Source organism: Puma concolor, chromosome D4 (genome assembly GCF_028749965.1).
Source record: "Puma concolor isolate L17-30 chromosome D4, mPumCon1.1.hap2, whole genome shotgun sequence".
Taxonomy (NCBI): domain Eukaryota; kingdom Metazoa; phylum Chordata; class Mammalia; order Carnivora; family Felidae; genus Puma; species Puma concolor.
Window position 1 is genome coordinate 17,505,791 of NC_141679.1, and position 23,029 is coordinate 17,528,819.

Here is a 23,029-nt window from a genome sequence, read left to right on the forward strand (position 1 = left end):
AACTCTTCCACAAACATCCATAGTGCTGGAGTGTGTCTGAGTGTGCACGTGTGTGTCTGTACGTGTGTGTGTATTCCCACCTAAACCGAGCATGTCTAGCCCTATTGCGGCCATGATAGCGGATGTAGGATGGACAGTGCGCGCATTGGTGATGGCCAAGCTGAGCATATCATATACAAGCCCCACCCCCTCCTTATCACGTACTTTTCCCCTTCTAATATGGGGAAGAGGGAGGCAGTGGTGGAATGTTCAATCAGCAGTCATCCGAGAGTTGTGGCTAACGCAGTTTTAGTCTCTTCCTTTTTTTCTGCCAAGACAACAGCGCGTCCTTCAAAGATGGCGATTCTGAAGGTTTGATAAGATATATGAATAAAAGTCAGTTGCCTTTTCCAAAATCACTTTGAATAAATAAGTGATAGCAGAGTTCATAGCTCCCTCACTGTTTAAGCTTTTAGAGGCTTTGCACTATAACGGACAGCTCGGGAACATTTCTGGAAGAAAAAAAAACACCTCTGCACTTCTTCAACAAAAGAAGGAAGATGGACTGTATCTTCAGCATATGAGAAATACCAATAGTATTTCGAGTAATGGATTTACTTCGTGTGGGTGAGGATATTATTTTCTTGTTCTTATTTTTACCCATTTTTAACTGCTGAGATAAATGCACGTTTCGGCCTTATCACTCAACATACCATAAATCATATTACATTATATGAAACTGGCTGGAATTGTTGAATAATAAGGAGACATGTCCAGAATGCCAGGTGGAAGACGTCCAACCTAGCTTCTTACTTCCTGGAGCTCGTGTAGGCTGGAACAGGCAGAAGAAATGGGGGGAAAAAGCAAGATAAGTGGGATAAATAAACACCCGATGGAGTCATGGCACATTCGAGGAGTCACGATTTGTATCCCTCATGAAATTTTCAGTATAACAAAAATGAAGGTAGAAGTGATCATATCCTTGAAAAGCCATGACCTTAGACTATGGAGGATGTGGGCAAAGCTCTCATGGCTTCTCTCCTGTACATAGACCGTTGTGATGTGCCACTGGACAATGTGGTTGACCTGAAAAGTCAAATTAAACATCTATGAGAGGTTTTCAGGTAGTAGAACTTTTAGGGGGCCACTGGAGACTCGAATCGTGGACAACTTGTTTAGTCTGAACAACTATGAATATAAACTATTTTGGTCTGACCTAGGCTGTTGTCCATACTATTCGGCATTTGAGATGACTTTCCATGATTAACTTGCCTCATGGAAAAAGAAAGCATAATATTATTGAGCACCTACTCTGTTCTAGGGACTGGGGCTAAAATGGCAAGTAGAAGACTTATCGTCCTTTACCTTTGCATAATATGGCCAGGGTACACAGGATGGGAGTTTCGTCCATTAAGGAGCAGATTTGCTCCTGAGTATGCAAGATATCAGAGTCATAGTGTAGTTTTTCCTAATCGCCTATGAGATGTTTCATGTTCTCATCTTTCTCTGGATGCAGTATTAGATATGATCTACATCGGTGATTATCAAAATGATCCCTAGGTCACAGCATCAGCATCACTTGGGAACTTATTAGCCATGCCAGTTCTAGAGCCTACCCAGACTCACTGAATCAGAAACGCCGGGGTTGGCATAAGGCATGCTGTCTTTCACAAGCCTTGCAGATGATTCTGAAACACACTGAAGTCTGAGGAACACTGTTCTAGAGTAGTGCTTCTCAAAATTAATGGGCATATGAAACTCCTACGGATCTTGTTAAAATGCAGACTGAGTCACTAAGAGGGGCCTGAGGTTTGGGGGCTTTCCAACCCGTGCTTTGGTGACAGCAGGGTTGCTGGTCTGGGCACCACACTTCGAATAGCGAGGGTTTAGGTGTCTTTGTTGCTATTGATATGTGGAGTTTGGAGAATTTCAGCCTGGTGGTAAATGCCTTCCTTCCTAAAGAAAGAAACATCCATCTTCTTTCTTCTGGGCGCCTGTAGACATCCTACTGTAATTATTTGTTTACTTCTACGTCCCATTGGTCTATCAACTTATCGAGGGCAGGAAGAATACCTATATTTGCAGCAACTTTAAGTGCCTGGCATATAGAAGACCCTTTGCTAATGGGCCATAGAGCAAGATCCCGATATCTATATCCATGCAGCCTGTCGACAAGAGATGTATCAACACTCTTTGTGAGTAACTTCTGTGTTATTTATTTGGCCACCTCCTGACACTTGTTTACTGCTAGCTTATGATAGACTAGTTAAATCCATGAGGCTGAGATCCTTCAAGCACAGCGAGAGTGAGATGAACTTTTTGTCCTAAGTGGCTATATGTCTCGTGGAGAGCGGGAGTGAAATAAAACTGATTCTGGTCTGGCTCCTGGTGAACTGCAGCTAAGGGGTTGTTAATAGCTTTCCTTTTTGAACTACAGGTTGTTAGTCTCCAGAGGAAAACCTGGTTCTAATGTAGAGAGCCTAGCATTCTGTCTTGAAAAGACCACTCTCATTTTACCCATGACAGAAGCTGAAATCCTTTCCTCTCTGTGTTCAGGATAATATGGTGAATATTACGGCTTATCTCATTTGTAGCCTGTTTCCCCTTAGTTAGTCCCTTCTTCATTTTTCCCCCAGAGGTGTTTTTTTTTAGTTTATTTATTTATTTTGAGAGGGAGAGAGAGACAGAGACAGAGAACGAACATGAGTGGGGGAGGGGAGAGAGAGAGAGCGAGAGCGAGAGCGAGAATCCCAAGCAGGCTCCTCACCGTTAGTGCAGAGCCCGACGTGGAGCTCGATCCCACGAATTGTGAGATTATGACCTGAGGCAAAATCAAGAGCTGGGCACTTAACCAACTGAGTCACCCAGGTGCCCCAGTCAATTCTTGATAAAGATAAAATTTTTTTTTACTAGCCTGTGAAAATACCTACTATTATATTCTAAAGAGCCCTGGCTAGTGGGGTCACCTTTCCATCGTAGCAAGTTGTGAATTAAAAGCAGCCGGTCGGTAAGAATTTAGTTTGAAGACTATAAAGTAAAGTTAAGTGGTGTGAACTTACGGATCCCAAATTAAATGCATGTCAAAGGCTCGGAAACACATCTTCACAGATACAGACAGATATTTATTACAATTAGACACTCCAATATGTCTAACAAAGATCTCTAACCTGAGAACAGTACCCAAAGTACTATTTGCCAAAGACCTAGATGAACACCTCTTTCTTCCACCCACTACAGAAAACCGTAGGTCATAATGCATTTTCATTAGATGTTTAATTATCATAGGCCTTCACAAAACATTTTATCTACGACTTCTAAATTCGTTTCGCTTGGGGTCACAGGAGTTAGTCTATTGGAATGATTTTTAGTAAAGTCTGGCTTTGAATTAGGACCGTCTGGGCTTCACAGATCGAGTAGCAAGTAGGAAATCTATTGTGCCATCCAGACCACCAGGACTATAAATTGATTTGAAACTCTGGCCCCACGGAATGTATTCCTCTCTGGGCAGATATCCAGAGACAGCAATAAAGAGGCCAATTACCTTGTTTTGTAGTCATTCTTTCTCGTACCCAAACATGTCTTTTTCAAGTTTATATTTTAAAACAAAATTTTTCTATTAATGTAAAAGAGTCATCTGACAAAATGTTATTACAGTTGTCAAAGGATAGTGTGCTCCTTCCTGGGTGAATTATCAGTCAGGGTCTGAACCTGAAAAAACATACCTAAAATCCCTGTTATCACCATTTTTCTATCTTGCCTCATATCAGGCAACTGATAACCTTCCTTCTGGAGTTTCTAACTAGGGTCTGGAGGGAGGAAGACCGATATTCCTTGAAAACTCTGTGCTAGCATTATATGTCATCGGGAAAATGCAAATTCAAACAACAAAGAGATAGATACCACTTCCAGAATGGTCAAAATCTGAGACACTGATGACACCAAATGCTGGTGAGAATGTGCTCTAAGAAGAGTCTTTAAAAAATAAATAAACCCAGAATTAAAAAAAAAAAATCTATGATAATTTGACTCATGGCTCAGAGAATGAAAAGTTTGTTTGATTATGAAACAAAAGGATACTAGCCTCAGATGCTGCCTAATCATCACAGGGTCAAAAAGCAGGGTTGATTAAGTTTTAGTTCTTAAAAATGATGGATCGTGAAGAAAGATTAATAGATGTTCCACCTTTTCCAGAACAGGGTACAGGTCAGACTGCTGATTACCAGAGTGAGGGGAGTACATACATAAATGGCACTCAGTTCTGGAAGACATCATCCATCCGTCCATCCATCCATCCATCCATCCATCCATTCATTCATTCATTTGTTCTTTCTGAAAGTTTTTGTTGAATAAACAAATGAAGGAATGCCGTTTACATGGCGTAACCACATTCTGCAGGCATTTAGCAAACCTCCTGAAGCAGCCTTCCCCATACTAGAGCACCTCTGCAGAAAGCCTCTCCAGCCATTAGGAAGAACCAGGAAAGCTAGCAGCTGCTTAAGTTTGGGCAGGCTCTGATGATTTATTCTGATGCAACAAGCCATGGAATCTAAATGAGGGATGGGAGGCAAAGAAATAAGGAAAGAAAGTTTGGCATCTCTGCGTATCCGGAAGCCTCCTCTCATCGTTAATGTGAGAAAAGGAAATGGTATTTTTATTTTCATTAAAATGCAACAAGCATCAAAGTCAGAAAATAGATCATCTTTGTCTCATGGCAAGAAGCGTATAGAAGCAGATGAGTGGCTGCGTTCTGCTGGGTGTTGCTGGGGGTTCTCTCACACAGACCCACAGCCCTGCTGTGAGCTCGATCTTGCAGGGAGAAGGAGAGGAGGTTGAGAACTGGGTTGGTCACTTTCCAAGCCTGACAGACAAACACTCAGGTAGTTCTGGAAGACATTTCCTTCCTTCATTCTGCAAGTCTGTACTGATGTCTTCTATGTACCAGGGGCATTTATTAGCCCTGAGGACAAGACGGTGAACAAGATGTGGCCACTAAACTCATGTTACTCACAATCTAATGGAAGAGGCAGATAATCAGGTGACTGCACAGAGGGTTGAAGGATCGCCTGGAAGAATTCTAAGAGCAGATTCAGGAGGGATGTTTAGAGAAAGCTTTAGGGAGTTCAGAGAAAGCTTTTACGGGAGGCGACATCTGGGTTGATATTCACAGAGTGAATGGGCTAGGTGACACCCCAGCAGTGTGGACAGAAGGGGGGCACAGGGAAGCAGGGAGGAAGCAGTAGATGATGGCATTGGAAGAGCTCATGGCATATTTGGAGGCTTAGGGGAGAAAGAGAACATAGCATATTGGGAAGGAATAAGTAATGCAGCGTGGCTGAAGAATGTTCTGGGAGGAGGGGAAATGAGGTTGAAGAGATAAGAAAAAGACCCTTGGGAATCACGCTAAGGTGTTTGAACCGCATCGAAGAGTCTCGAAGGCTCCATGCTGGACAGGTTTCGAACTTCTGCCTTATGTGGATTCCATGGAAAAAAGGCCACACCGTGTACATGGTACCTCTCAATTCAAGGCACCAAAGTGATCTGTTTATGTTTCTGTTCACCCCAAATTGGTCATCAGTTTCTGAAGGGCCAAGAACAGTTTTTTTTTAGAAATGTCTGTATTTCCCAATAGAAAATAGCCTACTGGGACCTGTTATGTTGAGGCAAAGACTCACAGGCAAAAACCTCAGTCACCCCCAAATAAGACAGCCACCAACCTGTCCGGCATTTTGTGGTTTCCATGCCATTGGTGGATAATAATCGCGGTAGGCGAACAGTGTAGGAATTGGTGCTTTGGACAAAAATGCGCACTTCTCAAGGCATTTCTCTGCCTTTTCGATACATGAGTAAAAATAATGACGCCAATGTCAGCGCACTGATGCCGCCTGTTTATAACAAGGCACGCATTTGCCACCAAATGGCAAAATTATGAATCAAACCCTCGCACATTTTTTAAAAGGCAACTGATTATGGTGCCACCCTTGTGGTGAGCACAACATAACGGATAGAGAAGCTGAATCGCTACGTTATACACCTGAAGCTAACGTGACACTGTGTGTCAACTATACCCAAATAAAAATTAGAAAAAATAAAACGTAACTATGTGAGAACAATGATGATTTAGAGATCTTTGGCTATCATATAACCACCATGTAGGGAAAGGAAGGAAGATACCCAGCAACAGCCTTAAGAGAGCAAAAAGCTATTTCAGGGACAGGTTTGTTTGTTCATCCAGACATTTACAGAAACTCAATTTGCATAGGTGATAGAGACTCAAAGACAGATTAGGCACTGATGCTACCCCCCAGGACCCCACAGTAAAGACTGGTGTGATGGGGACAGGGGGCAAGTCGTTATAACACAGGACGGGAAATGCCGTGATAAACGCATGCCAAAGGTACTGAGAAAGCATGGGGACATAAGTGAAAGAGCCCGGGGTATGTAGTGGGTTGAATGACACTCCCCCCCCCCCACCCCCGCCAAGGTTTGTCCACCCAGAACCTGTAAATGTGACCTTATTTTGAAAAAGGGTCTTTGCAGATGTAATTGAATTGAGGATCTGGGCTGAGATCAGCCTGGATTAGGGCGGGTCTTAATCTAATGGCAGTGTTGTTACAACGGACAGAAGAAGGGAAGACATAGGCACAGGGAAAAAGGTCGTGTGAAGATGAAGACAGAGATTAGAGTTTTGTCGCCAAAGCCAAGGAAGGCCTCCGGCCAACAGAAGCTGGAAGAGGCAAGGAAGGACTGTCCTCCGGAGGGAGGACTCCAGAGGGAGTGTGCCTCTCCCCCACAGCACCTCGATTTCAGACTTCTGGTCTCTACAACTCTGAGAGTTGTTGTAAGCCACCGAGTTGTTGGTAACTTGTAGCCTGGGACACTAACAAAGGGTAGAAGCCGTGAGACATCAAGGAACACTTCTGGAAGAGATCATGCCTGAATGACGTCCTGAACACAGAGTTAGAGGGACCAGATGAAATGATTCGGGGGCGGGGCAGGGGAAATCGGAGGAAGACAGGAAGGAGGTAAGAATGGAAGGGCAAATGATAAGGTGTTCAAGGAAGGCTCTAGAAAAATTCAAGGAGTGATCTAAAAAATGTACTTGTGTCTGATTATTTCATGGTTGAGTTGACATGGCCACGGAAAAAGGGGTTACAACATGGATATATGCCTCAAAACAGTTTCTATGACAAATAGGTTTGGAAATGATGTATATACTTTTCGCTCTTTAGAGGTCCAAAGTTCACATAAGCACACCGACGGCTCAGGGAAGCTCTGCACTCTCGTTCCTCTAGAGTTTCAGCCGCCTTTGTCTTTGTGCATATGTATGTGAAATACCTACCAACATGAGGAAAACAGCCCTTCCAGAACACGTTTGAGTAATGCAGATCATGTCTGGAGGACGTTAGCACAGGCCCTGCACCCCTTCCTCATAGAAAACCAAACTGTCCTTTTTCCTTTTTTGTAACTGAAAACTAATTTTGCAATTCTGTGAATTTTTTTTTTCCGGTAATTTTATTATTTTTTTTTTTTTATTTATTTTTGGGACAGAGAGAGAGAGAGAGCATGAACGGGGGAGGGGCAAAGAGAGAGGGAGACACAGAATCGGAAACAGGCTCCAGGCTCTGAGCCATCAGCCCAGAGCCTGACGCGGGGCTCGAACTCACGGACCGCGAGATCGTGACCTGGCTGAAGTCGGACGCTTAACCGACTGCGCCACCCAGGCGCCCCTTTCCGGTAATTTTAAATAATACTGTTCATTTTTTTTTTTTTTTTTTGTAATTAACTTTGTAATTTGTAATTACAATTTGGGGGGTTTTTCTTTTCTTAAAAAAAATTTTTTTTACTGTTTATGTTTGAGAGAGAGAGAGAGAACAGAGCATGAGTGGGGGAGGGGCAGAGGGAACGAGGGAGATGCAGAATCTGAAGCAGGCTTTAGGCTCCGAGCTGTCAGCACAGAGCCCGACACAGGGCTCGAACCCACGGAGTGTGAGATCATGACCTGAGCCGAAGTCAGAGGTTTCACCAACAGAGCCACCCAGGCGCCCTGATTGGGGGAGTATTTCTTTGTAGTTGTTGAAAGACTAATAATTTGATTTTAGGAATTAACCCTTTAGGCTGGGATTCATCACTGACACCTTAGGAAGTGGGAAGAGCTGATCCTTTCTGCAAAATGGGTTTAAATGAGGACTAGTATGTGTCCAGAGAAGAGGGAAGGGTCAACCTCAAGGTGGCCATGTGGTGGATGGGAGGGGAGAACGCAGGCAGGGAAGTCCCAGGAGAGCAACAATTCTTGAGTCTCCAGGGTCTGGCCTGGCTCCCAAACGTCCAAACATTCCCTAAGCACAGTTCTTGGTGGTAGCTGTTTCTCTTCTGCCCTTTTCATTCTTCCTGTCCCTAAACTTCTGTTTTTGGGCCACGCAGGCAGCCCCCTTAGCATATCGGAGAGAGCCACGTTCGTGATTAAGTCCCGGGAGCATGGCATGTGCCTACGTCCAGGCCATCTGCCCTGGCTTTTCCTGGGATGGTGCATTTTCGCCTCAGGGTGGGCAGAGGAACAGGAATGACTTCCAGGGGATGCCCTTTACACGTGAGTTCTGTTTGACCAAAGCAAATTGCAAGCTTGCGTTGATGAAACTGGAGATGACTGAATTTAAAGAAAAAAAAAAAAAGCGGTTTTATTTAAATAACAACAGCAAAACCCGAAACCTACATTTTGTGGTGGTAACTTAAGTGGCAAATCAATGATGCCTCGCACCTCAGAGCTACTCACAAGCCCTCCCAGATCGGGGTCCCCAATTTAGTTCCCACCGGGGCTTTTGGAATCTTAACCAAAAGCAATTTACAGGAAGAAATTTCTTCTGTGACAAACATTCAAAGCTATCACAATCTGATCTGGTCTTTCTCTCTCTCTCAATTCTCTCTCTCTCTCTCTCTCTCTCTCTCTCTGGCTTAGCTCTAGCTCTGTGCTTGTTTGTTTTATAGATTAGGCCTGATTTTAAAGTATCTGTAAATCTTTCCCTAAGTAAAGGACAGCTTGCTGATCTGTATGCAAATGATATACTTGCCTGCCTTAAAAATTTAAGATTGACTTTGAATTGACCCTGTGCTTTATCCCTCAGTGGGAAAAAAAATGAGAGGATATTTATAATACCTATGGACATTGTGTACGATGCCAGTGGGAGTTTTCTTCAACGGTAGATGAATAACAGAAACATGGGCAGACTGAAATGGGGCAGATATATGCAAAAGGCAGATTGAAACTGAGTTACATAGCTGGCTATTACTTACTGTAGCTTTCTGTGGCTGCTCCCTCTCAGACCTAAAATGCTGTAATTTTCTCTAAAAATAAAGAATATAAAACTGAAAAAGAGCACACGAATAACATACCGGTTGAGCCCACAGAAGTTTATAGTACGAATTTCACTTTCCTCCTTCTAAATATATCATCATTTTGAGGACAACTTAAACAACTTTTACCATGACATTCTTCCCCCCTGGGGGCGAGCCACGAAAATCTCACTCGGGTTAGGAGTGCACGCGGTTCGAAGTACATCGCGCACCCCACATCCATTTTCACCATTGGAGTCCATTTCACCATTGGCACCTTTGTTTTACTCTTTGCACCCTTCCCCCCCCGCCCCCGCATTGCCTTAAAAATTAAAATAGAGCAGAACATTGACCTGGGATGAAATATGGATTTTTTTACGCTTCTCTCAAACTCAAATTTTATTAAGGTTATTGAAAATAAGACCACTTCACTTAAAAATGCCAGAGAAACCCAAGGGACAAAATTGCATGAGATTAACATACCTATTCTTATCCTACAACAAACATATTTCATTCCAAACCTCAACGATTTCTTGGACCATACTATTTCAGAGCTACATTTTTTGTTTATAGTGTTTAGTTTTTATTTCCACGGTAGCACAGTAACTGTCCTGGGTTCCCAAAGGAGAGTTGAAATTCTCCCAAGTCACTGCCCCAGTGGCCAGAGCCACTCATATCCTCAATATCCTGAGGGTCTCGAGTTAAATCTTTTCCCTAGAAGTTTTGCATCCATTGACTCCCGGTGGAGGGATCATAAATGCTGACAGGGAGCATTCCACTAGGACCCCAGGTTCACGGAGGGAGCGATGAGAGACAGTGATCTTTCTTTGCCCTTTGTCTCCCCCTATGAGACACCAGCACCCTGTCCTGAGGGCTCCCAGGCTTTTTTCTGTTCTCGTTATTTATCAGGAAGCTCTCTGATATCAGTGCCCTTCACCGATGGTAGGCTCTTAAGTGTTTTGTATTGAATGAGTAAATGAATGAATCACTTTTACTCCAGTTTGGAGAGACTCATTGGAAAGAAAGAATAAAGAAGGTGAAACCGGCCATTCAGCATGAACAGGTCTTTCTGGCAATACAAGAAAGATAATAAATCACACTTGCATTTCGTACCCCGGTCCTTTCTTCTTCATTGGGCAGGTGGGGAAAAAAGTGGCTAAGTGAAGCTGACACCTGTTTTAGAAGCAGGAGATGATGACAGGTGGCAGGATAGAAAGAACTTTCTGGCGGACATCAAATTCTTTCAGTAGTTCTCACCTGTTCTGGCCTGACGTCATTATTGAGGGCCCAGGGAAATGACTAGGGCATGATGACGTATCCTGGAGCAGGAAGAAAAGAAGTCCAGGAAATTAAAAAGATCAGTTTGTAGTGTAGGTAAAGGATAGGCCCCTACATTTTGTGGGAGAAAGATTCTGGGTTTGGAAGCCTGTTACACTTCCTCTAGTGGGGAGCTCAGCCTCCTGGTTCCTAGGTGAGCTGATTTGGACCCAGCAGAGCCATTCCTCTGTCTTTGGGTGGTTTCTTTCTGTGGTGGATGGTAGAGAACAGAGAATCATCAAGGGGAGCTACGTGGCCCTCTGTGTCTGGGAAAGAACCTAGGATTCCTCCATCAATGCTGTGCCCAGTCAAGCAACAGAATTCCTTTGTGCTTCCTTCTGGAGACACGATGACAGCACTCTCTGCCCTGTGGGTCACCTGTCCTTATCGGGAGAGGTAAGAGTTGAATAATGTGTTGCCTTTCCTTGGGGAATTTGAATTTTATGCCATTGCTTTCATGAGGAAGTACAAGCCTTTGATCTCTGTTCAGGGGAGTCTGGCAGCATGATTCAGCTGCAGAATAATTAAGGGGTTTTACCAGAGCTTTCTGAGCCCTTCCCAACCAGAATCAGGAGGCCACCTTCCTACTCTGCCTGCGCATGGAGTGGCTGCTAGGAACGGAAGAGCCAGGTTCAACCCAAAAGGGGTCTGGAGCCCTCTCGCTGTGACTCCACATCTCTTAACCTCCAAGAGGGAAGGAGAAAAAGCACAACAAAACGCCAGCCTCTGGCATCCGGGCACCAGCGTGATGCTCACAGCCGGGCCCCAGAGTTGTTAGAAGCTGGCCTGGTGCTCACAGCGGCACCTTGTTCTCCTGTTGGACGTAGATAATCTCGGTGAATGTCAGCATCAGGCCAGATCACTTTGAGCCTCGGATCAAGTGAGAACGCTCAGGACTTTGTGATTTTGTCGGGCACAGAGAAAAATAAAATCGCTGTGCGACCCACAAAACGCCAAGCATCCCCTCTCTTCGCTAATAGGAGGAGGTGCTACTTCCATACCGATTATAGCCTAATCCTCATCCTAGTCTGCCCTCCCTGTAGACAAGAGTTATTGAGAACAGCTGACTCTAGAATTGTGGCCACTTTCCGAGAGGCTTGAATCCTGAGAGCCCCAGCTTCCTTAGTGTCTCCTTCAAAGTACCACGAGTCCTTTCTAACAGGTTCTTGTTGAGACACCCACGTTCCTCATGGTATGTCCTCTCCCTTGCTAATAGAGCCCTCAGCTTACTCATCCACAGGTATGTTCTTGGTGGCCTTTGGCTGGAGCGAATTGACATTCCACTCTTCCTGAAGTATAATAATTTTGCCTTTTGTTGAATACTTCAGGACTTTGGGTAGAGCGTTCCATGCAGCTAGTGCTCAATACAAAAATCAGAAGACCAACACAGGTTTTATACACACACACACACACACACACACACACACACACACGCAGACTCTGATTTGAAAATGAAAGAAAACCCGACCCAAAAGCTCAAAAGAGCGGTGCCTGGGTGGCTCGGTAGGTTAAGCGTCTGACTCTTCTTGGTTTTGGTTTTGGCTCTCATGATCTCACAGTTTGTGATTTTGCGCCCTGTGTGGGGCTCCGTGTTGGCAGTGTGGAGCCTGCTTGGGATTTTCTCTCTCTCTTCCTGTCTCTCTGCCCCTTTCCTGCTCTCACTCTCGCTCTTTAAATAAATGAAGAAACTAAAAAAAAACTCACTAAGAAAGTAACATAAGGTGGGGAAAGTCATTATCTCAGCTAATGAAAAATGCTAAGGATACGTCTGGCTTCAAGAAAGTCTGTGCCAAAGAAGGACATCCTGTCATTTGCAACAACATGGATGGACCTTGAGGCTATTATGCTAAGTGAGATAAGTCAGACAGAGAAAGAAAATACTAGGAGTGACTGGGTGGCTTAGTTGGTTAAGCGTCCGACTTTGGCTCAGTCATGATCTCACAGTTCGTGAGTTGGAGCCCTGCACTGGGCTCTCTGCTATCTGCACGGAGCCTGCTTTGGGTCCTCTGTTCCTCTGTCCCTCCCCTACTGGTTCCCTGTCTCTCTTAAAATAAGTGACGTAACTGCTAGGAATTTACCCAAGGGATACAGGAGTACTGATGCATAGGGGCACTTGTACCCCAATGTTTATAGCAGCACTCTCAACAATAGCCAAATTATGGAAAGAGCCGAAATGTCCATCAACTGATGAATGGATAAAGAAATTGTGGTTTATTTACACAATGGAGTACTACATGGCAATGAGAAAGAACGAAATATGGCCCTTTGTAGCAACGTGGATGGAACTGGAGAGTGTGATGCTAAGTGAAATAAGCCATACAGAGAAAGACAGATACCATATGTGTTCACTCTTATGTGGATCCTGAGAAACTTAACAGAAACCCATGGAGGAGGGGAAGGAAAAAAAAAAAAAAAGGTTAGAGTGGGAGAGAGCCAAAGCATAAGAGACTCTTAAAAACTGAGAACAGGGTCGCCTGGGTGGCGCAGTTGGTTAAGCGTCCGACTTCAACCAGGTCACGATCTCGCGGTCCGTGAGTTCGAGCCCCGCGTCAGGCTCTGGGCTGATGGCTCAGAGCCTGGAGCCTGTTTCCGATTCTGTGTCTCCCTCTCTCTCTGCCCCTCCCCCGTTCATGCTCTGTCTCTCTCTGTCCCAAAATAAATAAACGTTGAAAAAAAAAAAAAAACTGAAAACAAACTGCGGGTTGATGGGGGGGTTGGGAGGGTGGGTGATGGGTATTGAGGAGGGCACCTTTTGGGATGAGCACTGGGTGTTGTATGGAAACCAATTTGACAATAAATTTCATATATTGAAAAAAAAACAAAAAAACAAAAAAAATAAGTGACGTAAAAAAAGAAAATATGATATCATTTCTGTGTGGAATTTGAAAGAGCCAAACTTGTAAAAAGTGAGAGTAAAATGAAGATTACCAATGGATGGGAGGGGGATAAGAGAGATGTTTAGGGGTACAGTCTTGCAGCAAATAGTAAACCCTCGAGATCCAATGCCCAGTATAGTGAATATAAACAAAAATATTGCATTATAACCATCAAACTTGCTATAGACTAAAATTTAATTATCCAACCACGAAAAAGAAATGATAATTATGTGATATGATAGAGGTGCTAGTGATTATTATAATGGCAACCATATTGCAATATACATATTTATTTCATATAAATTTATATAGACCTGTACACCTTCAATTTTCACCATGTTATATGTCAAATATATGTCAATGAAAAAGAAAATCTGTAGTCAGGATTATAACAACATAATGAAAAATTGTTTCTTTCCACCTAGTCTTTTTTTCTATCACATCGGAGATATTTATCTTTTTTGTGGGTCCTCATAAGCTGATCACAATGGATCCGGAAAGTGCGTTGCTTACTTGGCTGAGCCTAGACCATATGGTCCACCCCCGTGTTTAGGAATGATGGGGCAAGAGCTGGGGAGATGGACACTGCCAGGCTAATGTTCAGTGCATACTAAGAGTCTTCCTGGGGGGATTTGAGAGGCAGCAACTGAAAGGTAAGGCAAGAGGATTTGTGGAAACACAAGTCTTAGATGATGCACACGGTAAAGAAATACCCAAGTCAAGCCCAGATTTGTTTGTATAGAACTGATGGAAAGTACAAGTCTAGAGTTGAGTGGCTGTTAAGGGGGGAAATAGCAAAAACGTCTTCAGAGAAGATGCAGAATCTAAGAGCAAGGTTTTAATGATTAAAGCATAATTATAGGGAGCCAGGGTTTTGCATTGAGGAATGAATACATACCCAATAAAATAGGTTCCATGGCAGTAAAAAGTGACCTAGTTTTTCTCTGCCTGGACTGCTTACCCTGCTACTCTCCACTGCTTTCCTAGTCATCCTTGGGTCCCCTGGGCAAGTCTTTCCTAATCCTTTAGACTAGGTTCGAGTCCCTCTGCAGTAAATTTCATCCTTTCCTTTTCTTGCATAGCACTCATCACAGTTTTGATCTTCAACGTGTTTATGTAATTGCTTGCTTGGTGCTGTCTTCCCTGCCAGACTGCAAGCCCTGTGAGGGCAAGGTTTTCCCACTTAGTGTCTTATCTGGTACATATAAATTGGATATTGATTGATAAATAAATTTATAAGCATAAACTCCCCAGTAGGGTGCTTTTAAATACTACTGTACTCTTCTAACAAAGATTGTGTTGTCTTCTTCTTAGAGGTAATAAAGGGTGAACAGATATTCATCCACATCAAAGAGAGATCTGAAGCCTACATCATGACTTAAGAATGGAACAAAGCCTTCCGCCTTATAATTTTGAGAATTGTTACTGAAAGACTGTTTGGAGTTTCTGTTCTTGGCAACACTGTGATGCCTAAGACACCTGAGGCCAACGTTTGCATGTTCCATTTCAGGCCAGTTGAGCAAGAACCAAGTGAGTATCATTGACCCGACAGCATATTCCAACAGCTTCTCATATGCACTAAGGGCTTTTCGGGTTTGTTTGTGATCTCTATTGCTAGTGACACAGTTCTTTGTAAAAAGTAAAGTTAGATGTTTGTCTATGATATAATTTTCCAACCATTTCTGGGGAAGTGTGTGTTCTTGAATTTCCAAATTGTCGAAGAATATCTTTTAAAGGACAATAAATTACTCGTAAACTGAAATAAACAAAATATATAAAATAGAAGCCTCAATTTTTTTTTAGGTGTAACAAACATAAAATTGCTTTGTCTGGTTGATAAAAAAAAGTTTCTGGACACTCTCAATTGTGTATTTTTTCGGTTTTTCAGGCAACCTCACTTGGTCTACAACTGATATCTTACTTTTTGCCTTGGCCGACAAGTCTCAAGATGTGAATGAAGCTTCTAGCAAACGGTTGTCTCTCTCACCAAATGAGTCTGTAAAGGTAAGAAAATCAGTATTGGCAGATCAGCTTCCCATTCATACAATGCAATTTGAAAAGATAACAGAATTGTTACAGTTTAGGGCTCCATGAGACTGTTTTTAAACATTTTCGATCAAGTACTGAATATTCAAAAATTCAATGAAAAATACTGAGAGACATAAAAAGGAGTGTGAAATGGGTGACACGTTCCAATTTGATCAATGTTTTCAAAAGCTATATCCATTTTAAAAAACAAAAGATGTGTTTCTTTTAAATCCAAGCCATCCAGATTCATTACCCTAGAATTTAAGTAAAAAGAAATGGGTTGGCCAAAGCACTATCACACGTTGCACTCTTGCAATAAATATCAGATCATAAGGGTGGTAGATGTGATGGTTTTAAAATGATTTTGTTAACTTGTGGCCATTATGACAGGATACTTCATTTCACATCATTTGGTTTTATAGACAAAATACACCACTGGGATGAAATCAGATTTCCTCTGACAATCTGCAGAGAAGGAAGGGTCTATTGAAAAATTACATTATCATAATTGTAAGATTCAAACACACACATGCATGCACACACCACACACACACACACACACACACACACACACAGCATCCAAGTTATCCAGCGCTGGGAGACTGTAAAACTTGATTATTGCAAAGGTGGGTTGGCATATTAATTAAAAAGAAGACTGACATTTAAAGCATATTTCAGATCTCATGGCAAATTTCATCATTCTAAATATAGCTTCGGATAATTATGACACATTTGGTGCTAAGCTATTTTAGAATTCAAAACACTTCCATCTTGGAAGGGTTGCAGCAGATCAGGGTGTTTGATCAAGGCTGCAGAGAAAAGAGAGCAAGATTTAATATTCCAGGTCTCCTCATAGTCTGCTTTTAGCTTTTATTTTCTGTGCAGGTTAAATTGGTAGAGCTCTGCAAGGTGATGGCATTTTGAGTGCAAATGGATTTGACATTTTGAGTGTAAATAAGAATGGTTTGTCCTCTTGCATTGTAAGTCAGTCTTCGCCAGCAGTTAAAATAAAGTGAAAACCGCAGAAATGTAGGGTTATTCATTTTCTTGCATACACACCAAGGAATTTTATATTCAGCATTGCCATGAACATTATTTTACCCTCTTCTTTTCCAATTTATTGCCTGATTACAGGGACTGATCATGATATTTCTTCTGAATGACTCTTACAGACAGACTTTTTCACCTATGGCTAGGAGCTAGAGATAAATTTTGCCTTTCCTTTAGGCGGTTCTCAGGTGGCACTCTTTTTCTTCCCAAGGTACGTGAAGATTGGGAAAGTTGGTGATTTTTTTTTTTTTACACTTTTTTTTTTCTCTTGTCTTATTGGAGTAGAGAACAAAGCCTGTGTCATGCAATGTAACTTTCCCTTGAATCTTAAAATAAGGCAGAAATGGTGGGGGAGGAGCAGGGGCAAATTGAGAAAAGAAGGGTCAGAAGTTCTGAGCTGCAAAGAACACGGAAATCTAGGAGTACTGCCATAATGCCGTCGAGGCCCCCCAGCCCTGCGTATAGGTATGGAGGGTGCAGGACGGAGAAGGAGATTTAACAAAGTTTGTCAGGTTAACCAGTCAGAGACCTGGTCCTACAATATCGGTCAAAGCCAGATGAGTTGAGTATGTCATTTCACTATCCTGACCTTCATTTGTTCCATTTGTAGAACGGAGCTGTCAGATAAAATAAAATCCAAAGTCCCTTCCGGCACCGATATTTTCAGAATTGAGTTGTCAGACATGCCGGTGTAAGTCCTGGCTCTGCCTCTTTCCTGCCTGAGTGCTCAGGAGGAGGTGGCTTAAGGTTGCTACACCTCAGTTTCCTTGGCTGGAAGATAGGGGTTATGTAATTAATTCAACACATATTTATTGAGTTTTTCTCTTATGCTGGGCAATGAGAACACTGGAGAGGACAAAGCAGAAATGGCCCCTGCTCTTGTGGTGTTTACATTCATCCATTAATTCATCCGCGTACTCAAAAAGTGTTACTGGGTTCCTATCATTTGCGGCCAACGTGGTAGGTCTTGGGGATACATCAGCAAATATTTATAGAGTGGAGGCAGGTGGCCAAAAAGCCCCAGCAAATAGCAATGAGTATTATGAATGAAACAAACATGAAAATGAGAATAATAAGGTAGTAGCTAGGTCGTTTAGAAGGAGCTCAGAGAAGGCTTTCTTATAGAAGTGACATTTATGCTGAATCTCAAGGACAAAAAGAAACTACATAGTGTAGGAAGACAAGAGCCCAGGTGCATCTGAGTAACAGAAAGGAAGTAAATACAGCTGACAGCGGTAGGACGAGATGCCCGTTGGATAAATATTCAAAGGCCAGGCATGCAAGGGCCTTAAGAGTTTGGTTATTCCGAGTCCGAGCAAGAGCTGCTGAACTTGACCTGGTTTATGTCTAGAACATCTCTTCAGCCATTTGATGAAGCATGGATGGAGGGGAAGGTCAGTCAATAGCATGATGCAGTGGTTCAGCCAAGAGATCATGACACATGGCCTACAGCGGAGGCAAGGAAAGTGGGGAGACCCCACTGAGTGGGAAACATCTTCGAGATAGAACCATCGGAATTTGCTAGTGAACTGAAGGAAAGGGCAAAATTAAGGATGGCCCCAAGCGTTGGGGACATAGATTTAGGGACAGGAATTGTGAGTTCCATTTTGGGCCCGCTGTACTGAGACGTTGGTAAAGCGACAAGGCAGATCTGTCAAGTCATGAGTCTAGAACTCAAGGAAGAGGGCTGGCTGGAGAAAAAGGAAATATGGGCATCATTAGGAAAGGCCACAAGAACAGATGAGATCACTAGAGACAGAAGAGACAACAAAATGGTGAAGTTCTGAGCCCTAGGGAACTCCGTTATTGGGAAGTCACGAGAGCAGGTCCCACTGGAAAAACCTTCCGCAAAAATCAGGAAGGGAAGAGGAAGCAGCGACGCCGTGATTTTAGAAGCTACCCACGAACAGTTCAAGGAGGGGAATTAACGGTGTCAAAAGTGGCCCAAGCATCATGGAGGTGAGAGGAAAACACTCACGAGCATAGGCGGTATGGTGTTTGCTCGCCATTCGAAACGAGAGAGGATTGGAATCGGAGGAGAAAGGCATTCTGGAATGGATCGAGTTATGCCATGGGAGATGAGGACATGCGAATAACACTTCTGAAAAGCTGGGCTCAGAAGGAAACAAAAACTAGGCAGTAACTTGAGACAGATGAGGGCTTGAGGAGGGTTTCTTTCTAAAAATGGGAGGTGTGACTATGGTATTGGTATGCTGATAGTAAATAGATGGTGGGCACGGGGGAGAGGGTGGTGGTGTGGACGCAGATGTTCTTAAACATAGAGGAGGGACCTGAGAGAAAGGAAGTCCTTTTTTTTTTTTTTTTCCAGACAGAAATGAGTTTATTGCGTTAGAAAAAACACCAAAGAAAACCAGCAAACGCCTCCGTACGAGACACAGTTATTAGTTTGACTTCAAGGGTAAAAAGGTACAATCTCAAAGGTACGAGCTTTATTTTAGGGAGGGGGTGATGGTCTCATCCCTCCTCCTTCCCTGTCCCCCTGTCCCTTTAAACCAATGGACCTCGATGGAGGTGTCTGCTGTATGATACAATTACACACAGGGCTTGTTTCTCGCTCTGCTTGCCTCGCACATCTGTGTGGAGCTAGCTGGTCGTAATGAGCACACTCCTGAGGTTCTGGGATTGACAGAGAAACGTGAGCATTGGGTTGGCGGTCGTAGCCTGAGCCCCGACTTCCAAAGTGAGTGGCAGGGGAACTTGGGTGGGGGGAGAGAGCTTGCCTTCCTGGAGGTCTCCAAGAAGGCTGCTGGCTGGCTGATCCCTCCATCTTTCCCCACAAGCTCTGGGGCCCAGGCATTGGCACAAATACATGCTGGGCATGAAGGGGGTGGGGCGGGTTCAGTGAACCATGTGACTCCGTCTCTCAGGGTAGCCACTTTGGCTAACTTCTCCTGGGTCTGGAGTGACTGCTGTCAGGAGTGAAGCCAGCTGAGCCTGGATATGGGGGAGAAGAGAGAAGGAGCCTGTGATGTTGCACCCTCTGGCTAGAGCTGAGAGCCCTGGGAGAAGAGGTCTAGAACAGGAGCCTGGAAGAGAGAGGGGGCGGGGCAAGGCAGGCTGGAAAAGGAGAGAAACCTGGGTGGGAAGCGAAGGGCTCACTAGCAAGCCATCTTCTTGGGAGAAACCCAGCCCCAAACCTACTCTCCATGAGCCCAATGCTGCCAGGAGGCCCACGTTCAATAACGGTCCCTGCTGGTTTCTGCTCTCCAAAATGTCACTTGACATCACAGCTGGTCACTATGGGGGTGCCCCTGGGCAGGCCACAGGCAAATACAAAGGAAGAAAACCAGCTTTTCCTCTAGCCGAGCCCCTGATGATGCCAACCGCTATGGCTAATAGTAGAGACGGGAGGAGGGGGGGATGAGGCCAGAGGTGAACAGCGCCTTTTTCAAGAGCAGAGTCCCCTGCTGCAGGCCAGACCCCAGGAAAGAGAACATAATTCAATTCTGAGAAGCGGCAGGAGGAGCTGTGGCGGGAGGGACCCACAGATGCCAGGGCTGGGACTCAGGTAGCTGGACAGCTCTGAGCGCCTTCTCCACACTCACTCCCCCAAATCCTAACTGAAGGGAGGCATGCGAAGAAAAGGAATCTGAAAGCCTCTCCGGGGAAGAAACGTCCAGACTGGTCCTCCCTCTAAGCTCCCAGCAGCAGCTCGTTAGGAAAATGCCCAGTCAGGATCTCAATGATGCGTCCTTCAAGTCAGAATGACAAGGTGACAAAGGGTGGCATCTGGAGCCCACAGGAGCTTAGCACAGCGTGTGGCACACGGCGGATGGTCCGTAAACACAGGCGCTACGGATGGCGAAGGCTCTTAGGAGCTTTTCCCCATGTCTGGGTTGACCTAGCCTGGGAAAGGATGTAGGGAGACAGAAGACCCTTGGGTGTGGACAACAGCGTTGGGATCACCACTTGCTTGGGTCCGGCTCTCAATGGCTTCCTGAATGTACAACAGCAAACGTAGGGGAAAATATTCTTGGCAAGAGATTGCATCACAGAGCAGGGCTGCCCAGGGCAAAGGGGTTTGTAAAGGACCTCAGAAAAGAGTTCTCCTCAAGTCTCTGTCCCCGTCCCCCTCCCTCCCAGACACTCTGCCACTCAAAACCATTCCTTCTCTTGAGTGCAAAGTGGTACGATCCCGTGGTGAACAATTTGGCAATATCTAACCCAACTGCGTATGCATTCGCCCTTTTCCAAAGCACCTTCTCCTTTGGGAATTTGGGCCAGAAAATACACTCCGCAAACATGAAAAACAGAAACACATGCAGAAGATTCATCACTGTGGCGTTATTTATACAAACAAAATATTGGAAACAATATAAAGGTCCATTTGTGAGAGATTTATTGGCTACATGATGGCACATTCACACAGTGTCGTTCTCTGCGGTTGTGAAAAAGGACAAAGAAGATCTCTGTGAGTTGGTAGAGTGATTTCCAGGATATATTGATGAGTGAAATATAAATATAATTTTTTTCTTGGTACGAAGTTATCCAAGAGTATAAACCAGAGGCAGATGAAAATAATTATGAGAGATGGGTAGGCATAGAGAGAGAGAGTTGGAATAGAAGTGAGATCTCTTTGAGATCTTTTCACTTTTTATTCAGTTTTGACTTTCTAATTATGTAAATGCCTAAAACTTCTTAGAAGGAAAGAAGTTAAGAAATGAAAGAAAGGAAGAAAGGAAGGGGGGTTGGGTGGGTGGGGGGCACTGTGAAGTTTGTGGAGTATGATGCAGTGGCACTTTTTGTCAATTCTGATTGTGGGTTCTTTTTCTTGTGAATCATTTCTGTTTCATTCCCATAGCAAGTGCCCCAGCTTTGTCTCTAATTTTCTTAGCTTAAAAAGACTAGATCAGTATTGTTCTTTTTTGTGTGTTTCGAGTTTATTTCTCTTGAGAGAGAGAGAGAGTGCATGTGAGTGCGGGGAGCAGGGGGCAGGGGGTGGGGAGAGGCAGAGAGAGAGAGAGAGAGAAAGTCGGGGAGACGGAGAGAGCAGGCTCTGTGCTGTCAGTGCAGGGACCAACCTGGGGCTCGAACTCAGGAACAGTGAGATCAGGACCTGAGCCAAAGTCAAGAGGTGGGCGCTTACCTGACTGAGCCAGACAGGCGCCCTTGGATTGATATTGTTCTGCATTATCTGATGCAATAAGCAGTTAGGTTATACCTAAATTGCAGGCTGTAATTTATTGCCATATTTTACTCTAAGTTAGTGGCGTTACTATCTTAAAACATACTGCGTTAAGCAGCTCTCAACACTCTCTCTTAAGTGGCACTTGGTCCCCTGGACCCAAGCCAAGCAGTGACATGGTCCTTCTGGTTCTGGTTTTCAGGGTAGCCTGTAAGAATGACCCTTGGAAAGGCTTCCAGCTATTAGGGGGACATGTAATTCTCTTAATCTAGAAGATCAAACTATCTCCCTTTTCTGAGCACTGGAAACAGTCAATCAACGTGACAGCCTCCTCATTCATCCCAGAAATAATTGTATCAACCTGCCTGGGAAGTGGGGGCCATGGGAGAGTAATAGGAATTAAACTCCAATTCTTCTCGGCAGCTGGCTAGGATTAGTGAATGGAGATAAACAGAAGCCCATGGCTATTTTTATAAATCACAGCCTTGATAAAGGTTTAGATTTGAAACATCCGAAATTTCTCCAGAGATGACACATAAAAACTACTAGTGGAAAGGTACAGAAAACCTAGATTTGGTTAAGGAATCTGGTTCAGTTTCTCTCTCAGACAGCATTTGGGGGAATAATCTCCATAAGGTTTTATTATTACTGATCAGTCTGTCCTTCTTGGGCACTCATCAACAAATTGCTCAAATAAAAGTACTTGTAATAAATCCCATGTGTCCTGTGGATTCATCACCTTATAAGTACCACCCTTCTTGGAGACACTGCAGTTTGGTAATTTGCAATGACTTTGTAACTTCCACTGTAACCAGTGGAAGGAAGGAGACAGCCTCATCTTCTGAAAGTAATGATTTACAGCTACTTTTCTGACGGCATGGGAGCTCCATGGCTCTGTGGTTTCTATCTTGTTTCTGTGTTTATTAGAGTGTGCTCAAACTGGAGAGGGGATAGTTAAGTCTGAGAACCATCATCTCAAATCAAGAACTGCTGAAGCAAATGTATTTATTCACGTTGGAGAAATAAAAACAGAGGGGACACATGCTAAGAGTATTCACGTATTGGAAGGGAATGTCATTGAGAAGGAACAGATCATATTTCCAAAAATGCTGACCTGTAAGTATTGGTGTGGGAAGTTACATGGGGGCAGGTTTGAATTGAATAGAAAAATGAGTTTTCTAACATTATCCAACACGTAGAACAGATTTCCCAATATCAAAAATATCCAAGTAGAGGCTGGAATACTTCCTCTTGAGGTTAGGCTTTGTTAATCTTTAACATCTCTTGTCAATTTCGAGCCAATTAA

At 43.8% G+C, this 23,029-nt stretch overlaps 1 long non-coding RNA gene across 1 annotated transcript in view; it reads left to right on the forward strand.

The window, feature by feature from the left end:
* Nucleotides 1–14,823: 14,823 nt before the first annotated feature.
* The window catches only part of LOC147574734 (uncharacterized), a 31,413-nt gene continuing 23,207 nt past the window's right edge, over nt 14,824–23,029 (forward strand). Inside the window, exons 1-2 of the long non-coding RNA XR_015243279.1 lie at nt 14,824–15,029; nt 15,388–15,503. This is a non-coding gene — a long non-coding RNA (uncharacterized LOC147574734). The remainder of the gene's footprint in view (nt 15,030–15,387; nt 15,504–23,029) is intronic.